The sequence below is a fragment of the Myotis lucifugus genome, unplaced genomic scaffold, assembly GCF_000147115.1.
Source record: "Myotis lucifugus unplaced genomic scaffold, Myoluc2.0 scaffold_166, whole genome shotgun sequence".
NCBI classification, from domain to species: domain Eukaryota; kingdom Metazoa; phylum Chordata; class Mammalia; order Chiroptera; family Vespertilionidae; genus Myotis; species Myotis lucifugus.
Window position 1 is genome coordinate 2292107 of NW_005871214.1, and position 5749 is coordinate 2297855.

Genomic DNA, 5749 nt, shown 5'->3' on the forward strand with positions numbered 1-5749 from the left:
CTTCCCAACTGAGACTTATAATATACTCAGAAGTATATTAACTTTTCTTCTATTGGAGTTAGTTATAGCTAAAATGAATTAGCCCCCATGGAGTGCTTAGAAGATAGCATACTAGATGTTTTCAGCATATTTATGATGCAGGACATTTCATGATTTTAATTCTAGGTCAATCTCGGCTGACTGATCCTTCAACTGTTACAAGCATTTTTTTCCTTTTGATTAAGGCCGAAAACAATGGAAAAACAGTCAGTTTTTTAATAAAATTTAAATATTTTAACATTAGTTGAGCTAAACAAGGAATGAAATGAAATAAGCTTTATTTTTCAGTGTTCAAGTTTTTAGCATTATATGGTGTCAAAATTACTGTAAAAACATGTACATGACAGATGTTAAAATTTGTGAGCATTGCCCCCCCCCCCCCACTATATCATGTGTGACTTTGGAATAATAAAGACTTTAAATTGAACAGTTATCTGAAATGGATAAAATATAGTAAAACAGAAGTACCACGTTTTTGTGAAGCTATGAAGAAAACTCACAAACAAGACTCAAGATTGATTTTAATCTTCCAGTACACTGCTTATGAACAACACAAGTGATTAAGAAAGACCTATTTTCTTTGCTGGTTCTCTCAGCCATACTTCCCTAGAGAAGTGTACCAAAGGAAGTATGGTAATGAGGATTAGGAGAGTCAAATACTGCTAGCCAGTGGGTGTACTGTGGATTGTATTACCTGCAGGAGTGGAGGCAAAATACCCATAAAATAGCCTTTCAGATTCAGTTTGTCTCAAGTTACATTGTGAAATTCAGTGGTTTGGTACAGTTGTATACTCATTGGCTCTGAAGAATTAAACAGAGTTGGGGTGGGCCAACCCTTGTGCAGAAGGACATGCAGGTGGTACCAGAGGTTTTGGGGTTTGTGGTTTCCTATGGGAAATTCTGTTGCTGATTGCATTCCCTCCCTGCCCCCCCCCCCCCCCCAAGGAGGGGGGCAGAAGCAGAAGGGCCAGGGCCTCATTTATAGCTCCTTCTTGTTTCACAGGCCAGTCTATATTATGAAGACTAATTTGAGCCACACTATGATTTGTAATTTCAGCATTGGCCCTCTTTCACTGAACACACCAACTGGTTAAAAGCTGAAATCATATCTTTCATTCATTAAGAGAAGAGAGTTCTAACATGCCATGTTTCTTAGCTGAGAAAGAAAACCTCAAGTTCTGACCACATAATTCACCTTAACATTCTTTAGTTCTCTTGGAAGTGGTATCAACAATCCTGGTCACCTGGCTGAAACTCAGGTTTGAGACCTCCTCCATGCTCATTTATGTACTAGCCATAACTGAAAGTGGCATTTATTTTTCACTCCCAGTTCTATACTGCAGTGTGGTATTTTTCTATGGACGGTTGTTAAGTTGATGGCTGTTAAGCTGATGGCCAAGAAAGTTTGAAGACTTTCTGTTTAGATATACTTTAATTGGTTTAACCTCTTAAGACTGAACAAAAAAATTATAATATCTACAAATACTTTTTATGGAAGAAAAGAAACTTTTCTAAAATTTTGGTAAATTATTGAGACTATGATACCAATGGCTATATGCATACTGTAACTACTTGGGCTACCAAAATGGTAATATTTTACTAAGAACAATGAATTATTGGGTTTTATAAGAATCAGTAGATTACTAGGATGAATGAAATATCATCTCAAAGTGCAGCCATGCTTCAGGTCAATGTCAAAAAAGGTTTTATGTTGTATCAGCTATTTTAGAGACAATAAATAAGAGCAGTAGTGAATTTCCAATGTCTATAGTTTTTTGAAATTTATGGGAAACCAGAGAGCCCTGTAACACTTGGGTTGCGGGAAACGAGTTAAGTCGGCTCGCGTGAATTGCGCGTACTCCGCGGGAGCCGTCTTAAACTCGGTTCATATAGATTTGCGGTGGAGTGCGGGAAACGTGTAAACTCGGGCCGATTGTAACTGCGTATTACCAAATATTTCATTTCAATCGAACCCATACTTCAAAAGATATAGGCATTTTAACGCGCCATCTTATATTTTGGCGGGAAATTCACCCGACACCGTAGTGGTAACTTATTTTCTCAGCAATTTGATTTATCCAGTCATTTCTTAAAACCTGTATCCTGCCCTAGCTGGTTTGGCCCAGCTAGGATACAGCGTCGGTCTGTGGACTGAAGAATCCCAGGTTCGATTCCAGCCAAGGGCACATGCCCAGGTTGTGGGCTTGATCCCCAGTGGGAGGCATGCAGAGTACAGCCAATCAATGATTCTGTCTCATCATTGCTATTTTTGTCTCTCTATCTCTCTCCCTTCCTCTCTGAAATCAATAAAAATATATTTAAAAACCCCTCCTGTATCCTTTTTAAAAATGTCTTCCTCTTTTACACATTCTCATTACCATTCCAGTAGATTCAATGCAATTAATTGTCTTTACAAATGGAAATAAATGCTGTCTTTATTAATTGATTCATTCATTATCAGTGAGTAATTAATTAAGGCTAGTGGGAGGAGACAGTAGAGTTGGTAATGAAGGTGGATTAAAAGGGATAAGAAAAAATATTTTCTCTCTTTTTCTGATAAGGTTGTGCTTCTAATTAGCCAAAGATTTGTAAAAAGGAGAAATGTAATGCTAGAAGGGATTAGAAGGTTAAGGGAACTTTTCTGTGCTTGTGCTGCCTGGTTGAGCCAATTGCTTTGCATATAGGAGGCTGACATGTCAGCACAGTGATCTCTGCTAAACTTCTGGCCCCCTTGCTTTCACCAGAAATGAATCCAAATATTTAGATATGCTCTCAGTGTTGCAATTAAATTAGGAATTTTGCCTAGAATAAATCTCAGAAAAAGTGAAATTCTTGGCCATGTACGTACAAGCAATGATAGATAATAAAAGTAAGGTTTAAAGCAATAAACATCTCATGAGATTTCCGACTCAGTAACGTCTTTGTTTATGATAGATGCAAGGGGAAAGGATGGTGGAATGTACCTTTAGCTTTATAGGAACATTTTTCTACCTTGAGAATTTGGCAATAGTTAGAAAACCACCAATGTAAATGCCCTGCCCCTCCTGGTAGTATGATTTAAAGTGGCTGTCTCAGAAAGAATCTGCCCATGGCCTCAGTTCTAATTCATAGAACGGAAGTCACATTTATTTTAAAGAGTTGACCAGTTAAGTATAAAGAAAGCTCTCCTTTCTAACAATGAGTGGAGAATTATGGTTAAAAATGTTATTCATGAGCAATCCACAAAATGGTTCTTGGATCAAATGTAGCATTAACAGTGGGATTTGGCCATGGACTCTAGATGCAACCTTATACGGGATAGCCTTATCTCCCTGCCCAATCTCTGCTGATAAGATTGTGCGGGTGGAAACTGAGAACTGTTCAGGTAGCTGAATGACTGGTCTCGAGACAGATTGTCCCTGTGAAATGGGCAGCACAATCACACAGAAAAGCATCATCGTAATTTCACGTATTTTATAACAAAAGTACAAATTTTTTACTTCACATATTTTATAACAAAAGTACAAATTTTTTACTTCACATATTTTATAACAAAAGTACAAACTTTTTACTTCACATATTTTATAACAAAAGTACAAACTGGATTCATTGAATTGCTTATAATATATATACATTATCACTCATGTTTGGGGCAGGAGGGTAAATATTTTTATTATAAAGATTTTAAAGAGAGGATCTTTGTCTTTAGAATGTGACTCCAGACCTTTGCTAGGCATGGTTTTCATTAAAAACAAAACAAAAAAACCCCAAAAATGCTGCCCGAGCACCCAGGAAAGTGTTAACCATAGTAAATAGTCATAAGATAATGAGAGAAAGATTTTTATCTAACTAGATTTGGTGAATGTGTAGGTGTTTAACTGTGTGTTAAGCCAGGAAAAACACATCTAATATAAACAGTGTTATCTTTTTGGAACAATTGTACTTATGTTGGTTAACAAGTATAAACGTGTATATGAATTACAGTTACACTTTTTAAACTAGCTTCTTCCAAGTGCCTAAGGTTATGCCTACATAAAACTAGCATCACAATTTTATTAAAAAAAACAACTACTTCAAACCCAGTGAAACTGATCATTTGGTAGCACAGAAAGCAAAATACCTTATCTGAGGGAATGTTCTAGCATTATAAATAGTTTATAAATTTATCTTAGCAGTTTCATCACTCTCTTCCCCATGTCTTGGTATACTATAGATCTGTTAAGGTACAATAAAGCTTTTAGACTGCCAGAATTCTATTTCTATATGTTTATTATTTATTTCTTTTCTCTTTTTTTTTCTTTTAAAGTTTCTTTCTATATCTTAAATAAGAACCACATTTTCTAGCAGCCTGAAAGCCTTCCTCTGCCCAAGATATTGGCAAAGTCAATTTATTGACAGGGTAACTTGTACATAATAAGTACTTTCCTTTGTTGCAATCATCTAACCGATTGTTTATCAGCTTATTGTTAAGAGTTCAGGGTGGCTATGAAAAAATGTTTCAGGTTCTAGATAATTCCTGAGAACAGGCTATTACTTACTGAATAATTGTTTTAAGGCTCTTGGCAGAAGTGTTTAAAGCTTTACCGTAACCATTGATGCCCACTCAAAACACTTCAATATTTATCTTTTAAAAAGAATTTCTGGTCTTATTTCTAGAAACAGTAATTATGCTCTCAATAAAGCCCTTTTAGTCATATTTCAGAGGGGGTTAGAGAGGTGAGTATAAGCCTAGGTTTAGCACATTAATTAAACATCAAAGAGTCTAGGACTGGGGCTAAAATCCCAACAATATCTCATGAATTCTCAAATTGTCCACCCTTCAGATGGGATCAGCATACAATGATCTGGGGACCTTGTCTTGGTCAGTTTCAGAAGATGGCATTATAGTTCCTTTTTGTTCCTTCCTCCCCTCAGCAAGAACACCTTGACCCCAGTGGTTTATAAACAATCTAGACACATAGTCCTCTCTTTTGAGTATTCAATACCTGTCTCTGGAGTACTCTCAAGTTGTCAGATGTTGTCCTGATATTAGAGGCTGCTTGTTCTTTGTTTAAGGATCTTTTAATAAGATCCCATCCACATCAGGATCCCAGGAGAGTCACATCAGTCTATATTTTTTCTGAATTCTCGTTTCTGAACATTTCTCTGCTCCTGTTTTCGCTTGAGTCTAATTTCCCTCTGTGTTCTTTCTTTTTTCCTTCACAATGCTATGTTTTATAGCATGGATGGCATCTCAGGGGAGATAAAGGAAGAAAATGGACATCTGTCATATGAAAGAGAGTGTTTTATTTATTTTGGTATGACCAATGCCCAGCTCATTGCCAAACACCTATATGGTGCTTTAAAAAAAAAATATTTTATTGATTTTTACAGAGAGGAAGGGAGAGGGATAGAGAGTTAGAAACATCGATGGGAGAGAAACATTGATCAGCCGCCTCCTGCACACCCCCTACTGGGGATGTGCCCACAATCAAGGTACATGCCCTTAACCAGAATCGAACCTGGGACCCTTCAATCTGCAGGCCAGTGCTCTATCCACTAAGCCAAACAGGTTAGGGTTATATGGTGCTCTTTGAATGGCTGAAAAAATGATGTTCAGAAACACAAGGGACATTGAATGATAGAAACCTTATTTTCGTCTTTCATTGAGTACAGATTGAGTACAGCACAAGAGGGAACAGCTAGACCTTGCTGGGAGAGATTGAAGTGAGACTGTAAGGAAAAACCATGT